The sequence below is a fragment of the Chiloscyllium plagiosum genome, unplaced genomic scaffold (assembly GCF_037043375.1).
Source record: "Chiloscyllium plagiosum isolate Xiang-an unplaced genomic scaffold, Cpla_swu_hap1 HiC_scaffold_14, whole genome shotgun sequence".
Lineage (NCBI taxonomy): Eukaryota > Metazoa > Chordata > Chondrichthyes > Orectolobiformes > Hemiscylliidae > Chiloscyllium > Chiloscyllium plagiosum.
Genome location: NW_028270152.1, coordinates 125,514,933 through 125,531,760, shown reverse-complemented (window position 1 = coordinate 125,531,760; position 16,828 = coordinate 125,514,933).

The window sequence follows — 16,828 nt, the reverse complement described above, 5'->3', positions numbered from 1 at the left end:
TCCTGAAATGAAGGTGAATACACGATTTATCTGCCTATCTGTTTTCTACTTGTGCAAAATTGCTTTCAGTGACTGGTGCACAGGGAGATTCGGATCCTTTTCAATTTTACAGCTCCCCACTTGTTGGGTCTGTATACACTGGTCAGCGTCCTAATGCCACTCCCAGTACTGACTTCTGGATTCAGATCTCACTGCCCTACACTGACCTCGGAGGGCTGCACAGAAGGATACAAAAATGCAGCTTAAGTTCCTTTATAGATCAACATTTTTCAAACAATCCCTTTTCAAATGATAGGCTCCCGTTCTGTTTTTACCATCAAAGGTCACAACATCACATATCCCCCAAAAAACAATACCCCCCCCCACCCATTGCTCTGCATCTGCCATGTATTTACCCAGACACTCCACTTGTCGCAATCACCTTGCAGTTTTTTGACACCCTGCTCACCCACTCACAATCCGATATTGTTTAGTGCCATCAGCAAACTTGGAAATATTGAATTTGATCCACTCAATAAAATATATGATATGTATTGGGAATAGCTGGAGCCCAAACCTCGATCCTTGCTTTATCCTCCAAACCTTCCTTTCAAAAAAAAATATTGTTTTATCCCGACTCACTGCTTCCAGCCAGCTTTCCCATTCTATAACCATATTAGTCCCAGTCCCAGAGGTTTTCAATTTGCATAATAGGCTTGGGGCTTTATCAAAAATCTTTCTGAAAATGCAATCCTATTGCATTGATTGCTTCTCCATAATTATGCTAAACGTCACTTTCTCAAATATGATTCCCATATGAACAATCTCTGTTGACTTTGTCTGTGCTCATTACTTTCAGTTCCAATAATTCCTCTAAAACTATTTGGTTGCTAATTTCATTCTATTCCCTTTTTCTCAACAGACTAATGTTCACTCGTATTGTTGGGAAGTTTTCTTTTTTATTTTGTTTTCTTCTGTGAAGACATGACTAAATTATTTGCTCCATAGTTCTGCCTTTTCCCTCTCCTCAATTCTCTCGTGTCAGACTGTAAGAAAGCTGCATCTTTTTCCACTTAATTTTGCCATGGACGTATTTTCAGAAGATATTACAAGTTCAATCTTAAAACCCTTGTTAATATACTCTTCAGAAACTCATCAATTCCCATCTTAAGCTACTCAATGATTGACCTTCCACAGCCATACAAACACAGAAGCACAGACTTTGTACCATCAGAAATACAGCACGGTCTACATTCGTCCCATTTTCCGATACAAGACCCGTAGCCGTGAATCTTATGGCATTTCAAGTGCACAGCCTTGTATTTTCTAATGATTGTGAAGTTACCATGATAATTCCTCTCTCAGGAATGGCATTCCTGACCCCAACACCCTCTGGGTGAAAAACAAACCTCAATTCCCTCCAAATTTCAAACCCTTCACTTTAAAATTTGCTGCATTGTTCTTGGCCCTTTGATTAAAAGGAACAGCTGCTGTCCAACCACCCTGTCCATGTCCCTTGGAATCCTATCCTTCTGAATCATGGCCCCCTCAGCCTTCTCTGCTCCAAACTAAACAAACCGAGCTTATTCAGTCTCTCTCCATAGCTGATATGCTCCATCCCTGGGAACATCCTGGTGAATCTCCTCTGAGCCCCCTCCACTACAGTCAGATCCTTCCCATAATGTGGTTCCCTAAACTACACACAGTATTTCATCTTGGCCAAACCAAAGTTCCGCATAGCTCTTATAATCTATGCCTTGATGAATAAAGATTATGTTTACGGTCCCTTATGCATTAACGTATTTAGTCACATTCAGGGAAGTGTGGAGAAACGCCCTCTGAGCTTCCTCGTGTGCTGCCATTCATTGAGTACTCCCTGTCCAGTTCCTTCATCCAAAGTGTATCACATCATATTTATCAAGGTTACATTACATCTGCCATTGCTCTGCCCAACTGACCATTCCTTCTGTATCTTCCTGTAACATAAGACCTTCCTCCTCACTGCCAACCACCCGGCCAATCTTTGTATCAAACACAAACTTAGTTGTCACACTCCCACCACCCCCGTCTATATTCACAGCTGCATCATTTATGAATACCACAAATAATAAGGTTAACGATCACACAACACCAGGTTACAGTCCAACTGGTTTATTCGGAGGCACTAACTTCGAAGCGTTTCTTCTTCATTAGATGGCTGTGCGCTTTGAAAGCTTGTGCCTCTGAATAAAGCTGCTGGACAATAATTTTGTGTTATGTGATTTTTAGGTTTGTTCACCCCAGTTCAACACCAGCACCTCCGAATCACAGAACTGATTCCTGTGATACACCATTGGACATCGGTCTCGAGTCACACTAACAGCCTTCAACCACTACCCTCTGTCTCCTAACACTAAGTTGATTAGGATGCAACTTGGCAAGTTATTAATGACTCGTACCTGTTCCCTTGTTATACATTTCTGCTTGACACACTTGCAGAATATCTGGAGATTTTCCTTAATCTTACCCTGCCAGCAGGTTTCTATTACCCTGTTTTAGGCAGTTCTCACCGAGTGATGAATGTCCTCAAAATTACGGTCTTAAGTGGCCAATCCCTTATCTTGCCATTATTTGCCTTGAATTTGGATTGGGCAGCCAAGGAAGCGTCCTGTTAATTTCCAATTTGTCATATGTTTTGTGAATTGTGTAAATTTCACTGTGACCCACCTCTCATTCGTTGAAACACTAGAGAACATAGGCCGAGTTTCCTCATCAGACATTCTTGTCATCTGTGGGATTAATTTGGAGAACGTCCATTGCAGTTTTGTTGTTGTCAGTATATTCTTTCTCTGATTGGGTCACCAACACTGTACACAATGGATGCAGGTTTGCTCGCTAAGCTGGCAGGTTCATTTCCCTACGTTTCCTTACCTTACTAGATAACATCTTCAGTGGACCTCTGGCGAAGCGATGCGACACATTCCTGCTTTCTTTTAAAGGGTTTCTTTGGGTTGTTGATGTCATTTCCTGTGGCGAAGTCACTTTCTGTTCCTTTACTCAGGGGGTGGTATTTGGAGTCTAACAACTAATAGCACATCGAGTTAAACATCTGCCAGAAATACATGTGGATTCTCTCCATTGATCCTATTAATTTCTAAATATCCAATATCACATGCTGCATAATAGATTCAAACAGTTTCCCTGCAGATGTCAATTTAATTGGTCGGCAGTTCTCCAAACTATGTCTTCTTCTCTTTATAGATGTTTGGATCCCTTCCATTAATCTATAGTGCTTGGACCACGTTTACTAACTTCTAATTATCCGGAATGGCATCCGGCCTCTGCAGAATACACAGGAAAATAAAACGCAGTCATCGACAGTGCAATTAATACTTCTGTAGTGATTTATGTCTCACATTTTAATATGAAGTACGTCAGGTTTGTCAGACTCAGCAATCCAGTTACACTTTCAAATACTACCTTGTTACTGATATAAATTGACTTTTTGTCTTCAGTTGCACAAGCGCTACATGATCACTTGGTATAACTGGCTGATTTTACGGATCTTCCGCCTTGAAGACAGATACAAAACAAATGATTATTTTCTTGGCCATTTCCTTGTTCTTCACAATAAACTTTCTCCTCTCCCAATTACCAATTTCCATATTTGACCTTGCTTTTACTTTGTTTCCTTTGAAATACACATTGTAGATTTATGCAGTGTTTTTGTTCCTGTTTGTTAGCATTCATGTTCTATTTTTGATTTCCTTATCAGTTTCATGTCCCTTGTTTCTGGGTCGTGAATTTCTGAGAGTTCTCAGGTTTCCACAATGACTGAAATTCTTCTGAAGTCATTTCCCATGATTGTTACATTTTCGAATTTGTTATGTTAAACATCATTGTGTCACTTTCCCATTCTTTGGTGCTTGTATCTGAAATAAAAATACTTTGCAACATTTCTATAAATTTCCTGGTCCTGACCAGATATATTCAAGAACACTGCAGGAGGATATAGAACCAATTGTCGGAGCCCTGTTTGATATTCTTGCATCATCGCTGGCCAACGGGCGAAGTCACGAAGGACTGGAGGACAGCGAATGCTGTGCCCTTACTCAAGAAGGGTTACAAAGAAAAACGTGGGAACTATAGACCACTAAACGTAAAATCTGTTGTAGGTAACTTACTTGAACAGGTTCTGAGAGATAAGATATACATGCATTTGGAAAGACAGAGTGTGATTAGGAGCAAGATTAGAGTGGTGCTAGAAAAGCACAGCAGGTCAAGCAGCATCGGAGGAACAGGAACATCAACGTTTTGGGGAAAAGCCCATCATCAAACTCAGCACGGCTTTGTGCATGGGAGATCATGACTCACAAATTTGTTCGAATTCTTTGATTAAGTGACTAGCAACGTTGAGGAGGGCAGGATGGTGTATGTAGTCTTTATTGATTCCAGTAAGGCCTTCAATAAGATTCCATATGGTACTCTGCTCTGGAAGGTTAGATCGCATGAAGTTGAGGAGGAGCTGCCAAATTAAATACAAAATTGTCTTGATGGTGGGAAGCAGAGGGTAATAGTGGAAGGATGCTTGTCAGACTGGAGGCCTGTGATTAATGGAAAGCCTCACAGGTTAGTGCTGGGTCCACTACATATATCTATGGTTTAGATGAGAATGAATAGGCATGATTTGTAGGTTTGAAGACAACACTCAAATAGGCAGCATCATGGAGAATGAGGAAGGTTATCATAAATTTCAGAAAATACAGCAGTACCTTGATCACCTGGAGAAGTGGCTGAGAAATGGCAAATGGATTTTAATATAGATCAGTGTAAGTTCTTGCATTTTAGAAAGTCGAGTCAAAGTTGGGGTTTCACGGTGAATGGTTGGGTCCTAAGGAGTGTAGTGGAGCAGAGGGACCTTGGAATTCAGGTGCATGCTTCTCTGAAATTGGCTTCATGGCAGTGAAGAAAGCTGAGTATGTAAATTAGGGAGTTGCGTTGCAATTATACAGGATGCTGGTGAGGCCATACTGGGAGCGTTATGTTCAGTTGTGCTCACTTTGCTATGGGAAGGATGGTATTAAACTGGAAAGAGTGCAGAAGAAATTTACAAGAATGTTGCAAAGGACTCAATGGTCTAAGTTATTGGGAGAGGTTGGACAAGCTAGGACTTTTTACTTTAGATGTATGAGGCTGAGGGGGAATCTGAGAGAAGTGTATAAGATCATGGGAAGGACGGGCAGAATAAATGCACTCAGTTTTTTTCCAGGGTTAGGCAATCACGGACAAGAGGGCATCAGTTTAAGGTCAGAGGGGAAACAATAAAAGGGAACCTGAGGACCAACTGCTATTCACACAGGGGTGATACGCAATGTAATGATGTGCCAGCGGACGAGGTTGAGGCGGGAACATTCACAACATTTAAAAGGCATTTGTACAAATACATTGTCAGGAAAGGATTAGAAAGATACAGGGCAATGTCAGGGAAATGGGGTCAGCGTGCATGGACATTTTGGTCGGAATGGACGTGTTTGGGCCGAAGGGCCTGTCTCCGTGTTGTCTGACTCTATGACTCCAACAAACATTGCTTGCCTCCCACTGTAGGTTATATTGTACTTACCCAATTCACTGAAGCGAACTTGACCCTCCAGCCTCCAGGCTACCATGATGTTTAACCAGAACGTTCAAGCATTCTATATTCATGCAGACACCGTGTAAAGTGCACCTTATTAACGTCTCTATTCCTTCAAAGCTGATTCAGAGCAAGGTTATTAATTCTTCCTTCTGATTGCACAACACAAAACCCAAAATAAACTGCTCGAAAGTTTGCTTGACAACATACTCTTCAACCCACCTCACAAACACATACAGAATTTATTTTGCACAGCATAAGCAGTCACTTAGTTAATACAGTTTAGATGCAACTTGAGAACATCCAATAAAACTGCCGTATCCATGATACTTGCATATCAAAATTCCAGAACATATGATGCTCAGATTTTCTGCAACCGATATATAACACATCAATATTTGCTGCACCTTGCTATTTGTAAGTTCTACATAAACTGATTCTGTGGAATCTGAGGGACAGGTCTGTGTCATTATTAGTGATAGACTTGGACAGGACATGCGGGGAGGCTCACCTCGACGCTGAGATGATCTGAAGATATCTCCATCAGTACAGGACAAGCATCAATATCCTCCCTGCTCTGTCAGGATAATGGTCACCGAATTCTCTCTGCTCCGTCACCCTCTCTGTATATCTTTTATAGCACATACCCCCAGAAAATCCTCATGCTCTATCTCCAAATAAGGCTCAGGCACTACCGCTCTCATTATTGAATTCAGCAACTTACTTCCCACACTTTCTCTGTCACCCACGCAATACGCACATGCTAATAATACTATATGGATTCAAAACGGTCGACTGCCACATTCTGGACGCCTCACAATTCCTCCCAGATCCACCTCCACCAGTTCAACAGCAAGGCCACCACTTCTGCCCTCTCTCCTTTCATCCCTTTCTTCTATTCCAAGAGAAACAGCCTGGAATAGGACAGAAATGGCCAAGCCGGGTGGTGGAGTGGCCGAATATCCATTCCCTCACCCCTCCCCCACACCCGCTATGCGGGGAGGAACCTAGTACAAGATGAAGCGGACTGGGATGTCTCGTGTGGAATTTCTGAAACATCCATGTCCCACCGACCGATTAAGGAGCAGTGCTCAGTGAAAGACAATTCTCACTGTAAACACACTGGTATTTTGAACGACAGTCCTTTAACTCCCCCCCCCCCCAATACCGTTACCTAACTGCACAGAGATGCAGATACAGAAATACACAGAATTATTGGTATCACCAGAATATACGAAAAAACACAATACATACAAGGGAATAGGCATACACACGCGTAGAAACACACGCAGACATATAGAGTCATACAAAAATAGACACAAACATTTATAGAAACACACAGGCTGATACACAAAAAGACAAACGTAGATGCACAAATATACAGATGACAAGCAGATGGACAAACATACGCACACGTAGACACAGATACAAATTGATAAGTTTTTGTTTTATAACGGGATCAAGGATTCTTGGTGGAAAGCAGGAGAATGAGGTTAAGGAACATATAAGAAATTATTGAATGGCATATCAGACTCGATGGGTCGAATGGCCTCATTCTGCTCCTTTTTTCATGTGGTGCTATGCTAACAGGTATTCTGTTCCTGAGACAGCAGCAGAGGCTGGTTTTGATACATGTTCGATTGGAAAGGTTCGGTGGGAATGTGGGACAGGTTTGGAGTCCGAAATCGTTTATATTTATTCCTAATTATCCTGTCCTTATATCTGCAAAGAGGTGGTGACTTGATGTTCAGTTAACAAAGTTTTAAAATAACAGGTCCCACAAAGAAATAAGGACGTACCTTTCACTTTAGTGTTGTGCTAACTGTGGTGTCCTCATCCTCAGGGAGCAGTGAAGACTCGTTTATAGAGTCATAGAGATGTGCAGCATGGAAACAGACCTTTCAGTCCAACCCGTCTATGCCGACCAGATATCTCAACCCAATCTAGCCCCCCCTGCCGGCAACTGGCCCATATACCTCCAAACACTTCCAATTCGTATACCCATCACAAATGCCTCTCAAATGTTGCATTGTACCAGCCTCCACCACTTCCTCTGGCAACTCATTCCATACAAGTACACCCTCTGGGTGAAAACGTTGCCCATTAGGTCTCTTTTGTCTCTTTCCCCACTCATCCTAAACCTATGCCCTCTCGTTCTGGACTCCCCGACACCAGGGAAAAGACTTAGCCCATTTACACTATCCATGCCCCTCATAATTTTGTAAACCACTATAAATTCACCCCCCAGCCTCTGATGCTCCAGTTAAAACAGCCCCAGCCTGTTCAGCCTCTCCCTGTAGCTCAAATCCACTAAACCTGGTAACATATTTGTAAATCTTTTCTGAACTCGTTCAAGCTTCACAATATCTTTCCAATAGGAGCGAGACCAGAATTGCACGCCATATTCCAACAATGGCCTCAACAATGTCCTGTACAGCAACAACATGACCTCCCAACTCCTGTACTCAATAATCTGACCAATAAAGGAAAGCATACAAAACGCCTTCTTCACTATTTAATCTACCTGTGACTCCTCTTTCAAAGAGCTATGAACCTACACTCCAAGGTCTCTTTGTAAAGCTACAGTCCCTAGGACCTTGCCATGAAGTGTATAAGCCTGTGCTTGACTGATCTTTGTTGGACAGGAGAGTCAATGTTTATTGGGAACAGACAGGAGACGGATGGACAGACACGCTCGGATCAGCCATGAGCATTCTGAATGGTGCAACCAAATGATCAACTGTTGCCCCTACCCCGTGTTTTGTTCCCTCAATCCACCCTCGAGGCTATTACATGGTAGGGGACGACCCCATTCAATCAGACCGGATCGATACAATGAGACAGGAGGAGACCATTCTGTCACTCCAAGGAATTGCACAGCAATATAGAATGAAGTAATTCTGCTCGTTCAGTAATTTACACAGCCCAGCAGGAGGTCATTCAACCCGCCTGAACGGCTACCCAGGAGCAGGGAACATCTACTCTCCTAACCAGCAAAGATCAGTCGCTAACAGGAAATCGAGAGTAGAGACAAATGTTTATTTTCAGGCTGCAAAGCTGTAACTGATGGAGTGCATCAGAGATCACTGTGGGGTCATCAATGATCAACAATTTGTGTCAAAGATCTGAAAGAAGGGGAGGGAATTGCTTGGAGCTCAATCAGCTCGTACACCAAGATGGTTATTCAATGTGTCATCAAATGAAGGTAGTGAGTCTGCAATGTGAAACAGACAGGAAAGGTTAATGAGCAAACCTTCAGCAGAAATAACATAAGGTAAGTTGACTATTTTAGCATGAAGAATAAAACAATGGTAAACAATGTAAATGCAGAGAGATTGCAGAACTCTGTGATACAGGCGGTTTCCATGTTCCTGGGACATGAATCATATGAAATCAATCCGCTGATGCAGCAAGTGATTTGGAAGGCAAGTGGAATAATGCTGTTTTTGGCAAAAGGTATTAGATTTTATCGCAGGAATGTTTAACTGCATCTGTAAAGGGCATTGCTGAGACCACATTTGATGCACTGTGTGGTGTTTTGATCCCCGAAACTTAAATGAAAGGATTTAATTCTTTTCGAAGATTTTCAAAGAGGTTTCCCTTTACTCATTCCTGGAATGCTGGCCTTTTGTTATTGGAGATTATCAGTTTTGATTTTAGCTGAGAAATAGCATTGAACTTTCTGAAGAGTGTATCAACTGGATGCATATTATCTCTTGTCAGGGAGACTAAAACTAGAGAATAAACTTTAAGAATAAGATGCATTTATATTAACACACATACTATGAAGACACCTACCAATATTTACAACTTACACAGACACATGTAAGCATGTCATCAAATTATAAAGTGGGGACTTTTTGTGCGATTGAAACGAATGCACTTGCATATAATCTATAATCGGGTTTTCCAGAGAATGTTCCAGAAGAGCACACATGGTCCAGTTTGGTGTTCAGTTGACATTATCGTATGTTTCAACACAGAAAGGGAGAAAAATGTCCCCTGCCTGAGAAGCAGCAGCCTATTGATCTCTCTCTCTCTTACGTTGTTCCATCCAATAGCAAAGTGTGAGACCATAAAATCCCTGTGTTATCTTTACCACTTGTGAAAGATTTCTGGTGAGAATTCACTGGAATCTCTCCACTGCCTGAAACAATGGGAATTCAGCCAAATTCAACTGTTCCAGAGTGAAACCCCACTACCAGTAGCTTGTGTGAGTAGAATAACTTCAAAGGCAGAAAATAACGTTTGGGGCACTCTATCATTTTACCATTTGTTATGAGTTCAACTTTCTGTGACTCACACTTTTGTAGAAAATGGCATACTCTGAGACCTACATCATTGGTCACATCACAAAACTGGTTGCATTTAAGATTGGTGTAACTAGTGGAGGAGACGGACTGGAAAATGACGTAGTGACCTTCCAACGTTGGTTGAAACACAAATGAGAAATTTTCAAAGGGCTGTTCAAATGGAAATTCCCTTCCCCAGAAGTTTGTGGTGCCTGGATGCTTGCATTTATTCAAATTATATTTGGTGACATTTGACAGACAAGTGAATGTCGGAAAATGGTATACAGACAGAGAAATGCTGCTGAGACCACATTCACATCACCCATGGAAATTGTGAGTGGTGCAGCGGTGACAAAGTGTCTAATAGCCCACTCCTGCTGCTCAGTCCTATGTCCCTATGTTCTATCCAACTCCTCGCAGCTCCTGATATTAGCAGATGGAGGCCAAATACCTGGTCCACCGTAACACAGGATATCATTCAATCCCTCAAGACTGTCACACACGGTTTGGTGTGGGTTGGAAAATGTTATTTGGAAAATCAGGCTAGTTTCGAAATATACCTCTGGTCTCTTTACAGGGTGTCTCCTCTCTGAAACTTGTGCTTCATTGGTTGGTCATGTTGGAGACCCAGATTCACTGTGAATATAGCCCCCATACCTCACCCTGAGATGACTCACAAAATACTTTATTCTCTGTGACTGCAACATTCAATAACAGAACGTTCAGGAAAATTACAATTATTAACTTTTTAATTACAGAATATGAGAACATAAGAAGCAAGGTGACTCGGACGATCAACCCATTGTATACCATCATGGCTGACCTACTGTTAGCAATAACTGGTCTTTAATGTCCAATTCTTCACACCCTTTAGCTCTCTGACGGGCCAAAGATTCATGCACCACCTCTTTGAATACTTTCAGTGATGTAACACCCCTCACTATCTCGCCCAGATACTTCCTGGCATTGATTACCCTCTGTGAGAGGAAAACACTCCCAACACATACATCATCATCTATTGATATGAACAAGAGGTGAACACAGGGGCTCAGGAAAGAGTGAATGGCCTTGATAACAAGGTAACATTTGACTGAGGATGGCATCAGGACCACCTACTTATTTGAGCTTAATGGGAATTAGGTGTACCACCTCACTGGTTGGAGTCTTTTACAGCACAAAGGAAGATGTTTGTGATCGGTGACTGACAATCCTCTCAGTCCTGGGACATCTCTGCAGGAGATCCTCAGGGTAGCTGCCTCAAAACAAACATCTTTAGCTGGTTCATCCCTGTCTTTCCTCATCATAAGATCAGAAACGGGGATGGTCACTGAAGATCACCCAATGTTCAGAACAATGTGTCGCACCTCAGCTCCTGGACTAGTCTGTGTCCATGTGCAGTAAGTCCCGGACAGCATTCAGGCTTGTGCTGTTAAAGTGTCGGTAACATTCATGTAACAGCAAGGCCACACACTCTACATTTACACAGTTAAATGAACAGCTCATTCAGCATCTCAGGCACATTAGAAACGGATATGTAGAAGCCATTCAGCCCATCGAAGCTACTGAACAAAGAGAGCAATAGCCGATTCAATCCTCCTGCCTGTTCCACAGGAAGAAGAGGGGTCTGATTATCACATCAAGTTGTTAAACAGGAACAGGCAGGGCCAAGTCAGACCCATGAACCTGTTCCATGGGACCTGGAGGAGGCCATTCAGCACCTCGAGACACTTATACAGGAACAGGAGGGTGTCATTGATGCTCCAACCTGACAAATCAATGTAGCACAGAATGCACTCAGAGACGGATCCACGATGTTCCTCGTGGCTCCATTACCTGCGTGACACATGACACTTTAACGTGGTTTGCTTGCAGTGAGGAAGGTAGCAAGATGCTTTGTCTCAAGTCTCAGCGAGGCATCTTTCATCTCTGAGATGACAGACCCATGTTCTCCATGGACGTCAGAAGTTGGTGGGAATAGTTAACTGTTTTATAATGAAGGTATTGTGGCTGTTGTCGGGATTGTGGATAACATGACGTTTAATGCAGGATCACACATCAAATGTATTAATGCGGGAAGAATTTATTCAAAGACTGACCCTCTGTCTCTCTCAATCAACATATGGAGTAGGGGTGGGCTGAGGGGAACGTCCTCGGAGGCTCTTAACCTATTGAGAATCATTTAACCCGAGTTACTCAAAGCCATGGAATTTGTCATCGTATCAGTGCCTGTTTAGAACATCATGAGTGACTGTCCATCCCCCTTCAGGTTCAATACAATCATCTCTTATTCTCTCCCAGAGCTTCTCTCACAGCTCATGGTGCCATCATCCCAGGGATTAGTCTGGTGTAACTTGAGAGAAAGTCTATCCACAGTACCCCAAATACTGACTCAACAGCACTCTCAGGGATGATCGCAATAATTCCCTTCTCTCACTTAGACATTGCCGTTTCTTTCCTATGCCACAAAAAGCCATTCCTTCTCTATGCCCTACGTCTGTCATGGAGTGTATAAGTTGCTTACATCTGTACGTCAGCATCAATAAAGCCAGCACCAGAGATGCGTATGGAGATGTGCATCACTCTCGGGGGGAATTTCAATGAGATTGAATGCACCTAAAATAGGGGATGATCACCTACCTGAATAGAAATGAGTTATAGGAATACGGAAAACAGGCAGAGGAAGGGAGCTATCTTTACTTCTGTTCTTCTCTCACAGGATGTATGCAGCCCTGGTCAGGGCAGCATGTTATGCTGATCTTGAACTGAATGTTTGGTTCAGCTGTTCCACAGGACAGTAAAGAGAAAAGCCCATTCCTGTGGGAGATTGTAGTGTTACAATACAGGATACATTCTCCTGCTTAATGCAAAACCAGCAGCAGGGAAAAGATTTATCCACTGCAGTAATCATGATAATTCTAGAGTTCAAAACTATTTGAAGTAAAAATTAACAACTTTATTTCTTAAAGTATAACAGGGAATAATAGACGAACGAATATTTACAGTTTCTTCCTCTAAGCTATATTTTATTCCCCCCCCCCCCCTCATTATACTAGTCCGATTAGACTCCTAATTAAGATTTACAAAACAAAGCTTCTTATCTCAAAACCAAGAATCTTTCGGTTCTTCTCCATATTCCTGTCTTCTTTTCTTCTTTGAGATTCTGCTTTTACCAGTTACTAATCAATAAACTTACCGAGAGGAGAGCTGTTTTTCAGGCAGTCTTTGCATGCTGGTAATTTGGCAGTTCTCCCCTCAACTGTCAATTTCCCGCGGTCTTGTACCTCCAAACCATTGGACTGTGTCATTGGCTTTTAAGATTATCAATATACTAAATTCAAACTTGATTGGAGGTGGGCAACCTCCAATTATAATTTTGGATTATAATTTAACCTGTTTGGTTGAATTTATTTTTGTCTTGAGAAAATAAGCTAATCGTGACGTTTAACCAAATGTTACATTAAATCTATTTTTCAGAAGACTTGGTGCTGTCAAGTAGTTTTTGCTGGTTTTTAATTCTGTTAAAGGTGCAGAACACCCACATGTTCATCACACAAGTCACACTGAAACCTGACTAGGGAAGAATGACACATTGACTTCGCTTAAGGACTTGGGGCAAGCAGATGGGCTTTTATGGCAAATGAAAATAGTTGTTTTTAATTTCCCTCATGAGATATCAACAGACTATTATCCTATGGCTCGAGAGTATGAATCTTGACCACCATAAACTGTCGTCCCGTTTGTACAGAGAACAAGTTAAACATCCTCAAGAGCAATGTTTTAGTGACGGACATGTGGTTAGAAGGAACTTGAAACTGTTGCATCTGGATTAAACAAAAGCACAAATTATGGTTTATTCAGAAGTTGCAATGAGACTGAGAAGAGACTGGGATATCATGACGGTGGTATTGGACAGGGTTGGTGAGTGAGGACAAGATGGAGATGTAAATCTGTGAAGGACAAAATGGATTATGGAGTTTGAGAACAGTCTGGTTCCTTCTTGCATATCAGTGAGTAATTTAGAAATAGTGGTTTCATACTGATTAATATAAGGAAAGGAGGTTTTGTTTGTAACTCAAAACATTGTCTTGCACTTTCCAAATTTTATATATCATGAGCAGAAGTTCAACGCAGTTTAGTACACAAATATAATGAATTACCAGGAACACCAATTATAGCGAGGATGGGATAGCAACCACCTTGAATAATCCAAAGGACATCCTGGATCCGATATGCTAATGATATCCAAGGACGAGAAAGATAGTAAAGACCCCAGGATAAACTCCTGTCTGTTATTGTAATATTCCAGTCTACTATTCTCAGATTCTGATAGATTGTTGAACCGTTCCAGTCTAATGATCGCAGATTCTGATCCATTGTTGTACCATTCCAGTTTACTGATCTTAGATTCTGATTCACTATTAGAACATTCCAATCCGAGGTCCTCACATTCTGAACGATTATTGTAACGTTTCAGTCTAATGTTCTCAGATTTTGATCTCTACTCTCCCTCTCTCTCGAGTTGATGATCCCTGTTAGTGCTGTCAGTGATGCTCCTACTCATACTATGGGATAACACACTGAACAGTGCCCACTTATCATTCAATGATGGAAACTCTCCACTGGGATAATTAGGATCCACGGAGATTGATATTAATCACAGTCACTGAACAAGTAGCTCCAGTTAACCCCTTTCAATTTAATATTGATTTTATTAAAATTCAAAATAACGTTTAAAATTTATACATTTGGCATGGGATATGTGGGAGTGACTGAGAGACGGAATATTGGAGATGGTAGATTGAATGTATGTAATCATTCAATCTGCCTTCGATATCGGAGTAATGACAAAGGATTGCCAGAACATAAACAAGTTTCTCCGTTTATAAATAGAAACATACAGTCTGTAACTACCGATCAGTTATTATAATGTCAGGAAAATATGGAGAGAACTTTTCTAGTCCGGAATCTGACAGGAAAATGTGCCTATGATAACACCAGTGATAACGGACAACTGACATGGATATGTTAACAGATAACATGACGTGACACATAATATAGATGGTTATTCGAGAATCAGAGAGGGCAGGTGAGGGTCATGCTTTTAATGTTATCGATGTCAATCAACTGTGATTAAGTACCATTGGATTTCAATTGCAGTGTGATTATGATATTGGGGACATGGCTGCTGAGACTGGAGTGAGGGAACATGATATTTCCCAGTCATCAGTAGTGTAAATCATTTGAAGGTCAAATTCCAGTATACAACTCCAATGAGGAATGAGGAGACCCAATATTAACCATACAACCAGAAGACATTGGAGCAGAAATTTGGCCATTCAGCCCATTGAGCCTGTTCCGCCATTCAGTGATGGCTGTTAAGCTTCTCAACCCCATTTTCCTGCTTTCTACCTGTAACCCTTGATCCACTTTACAGTCAAGAACCTATCTGTCTCACTCTTAAATGTACTCAATGACCTGGACTCGACAACCATCTGTGGCAGTGAATTCCATAGATTCACCGCCCTCTGGCTGAAGAGGTTTCTCTTTATCTCTGTTTGAAAAGGTCTTCTCTTTATTCTGTCCCTTCGGGTACTAGTCTCTCCTACCATTGGATATATCTTCCCAAAATCCACTCTGTCCCAGGATATTTAGTATCCTGTCAGTTTCAATTAGACCTCCTAACATCTTTCTGAACTCTATCAAATACATACCAGAACCCTCAAATATTCTTCATATGGTAAGCTTTTCATTCCTGGCACCATTCTCGTGAATCTCGTCTGAAAATGCTCGAATACCAGTACATCCTTCCTGAGATATAGGACCCAAAACTGCACACAATAAACCAAATGTAGCATGACCAAAACCTTGTAGACCCTTAGAAGTACATCCCTGCTTTTATATTTAAGCCTTCTTGAAATAAATGCCACCATTGTATTTACCTGCCTATCTACTGACAACCTGCATCTTTACCTTTCAAGACTCCTGGACGAGAACGCCCTAGTCTTTTTGCACTTCAGATTTCTGAATTTGCTTGCTATTTGTAAAATAGTCTATGCCTCTATTCATCCTGGCAAAATGCTTTTCCACACTTTTCTACATTGTACTACATCTGCCACTTCTTTGCTCACTCTCCAAACCTGTAAAAATCCTTCAGCAGGTGAAGGTGAGGACCGGAGATGCTAGAGATCAGAGTCAAAGAGTGTGGTCATAGAAAGGTACAGCCTGTCAGGCAGCATCCGAGAAGCAGGAGATCCGACATTTCAGGCATAAAGCCTTCATCAGGAATGTGGGGTGGGCGCAAGGGGCCAGAGAGATAAATGAGAGGGTCTGGTGCTGGGACGCAGGTAGCTTGGAAGGCGACCGCTTGATGAAGGTGGGTGGTGATAGTGATAGATCAGAGTGGAAGGTGGAGTGGATAGATGGGAAGGAAGATGGACAAGTAGGACAGTTCCAGACGGCGATTCTGAGTTGATCTGGGATAAGGTGGAGGGAGGGGAGATGAGGAAACTGGTAAAATTGTCCTTGATACCGTTTGGTTGGAGGGTCCAAAGGCAGAAGGTGATGTGTTCTTCCTTCAGACATCAGGTGGCTTGAATTTGTCAGTTAATGAGGCCACAAACCTGCAAAGCCTTGGCGGAATCGGAGGGGGAGTTGAAGTATTCAGCCACAGGGCAGTGGAGTTGTCGGGTGTGTGTGTCCGAGAGTGTTCCCTGAACCGTTCTGCAAGTTGACGTTCTGTCTTGCCAATGTAGTGGAGACCAGGAGCAATAGACAGACTAGAAGAGGTGTTTGGAGGCACAGGATGTTATCTGACTGATGTGGAAGGATCCTTTGGGGCCTTGGGTGAAGGTGAGGAGGGAAGTGTTTGCATAGGTTTCATGCCTGTTGTAGTGGCATGGGAAAGTGCCGGGAGTGGAAGCTGGCTTGTTGGGGTTGCGTGGCCCTG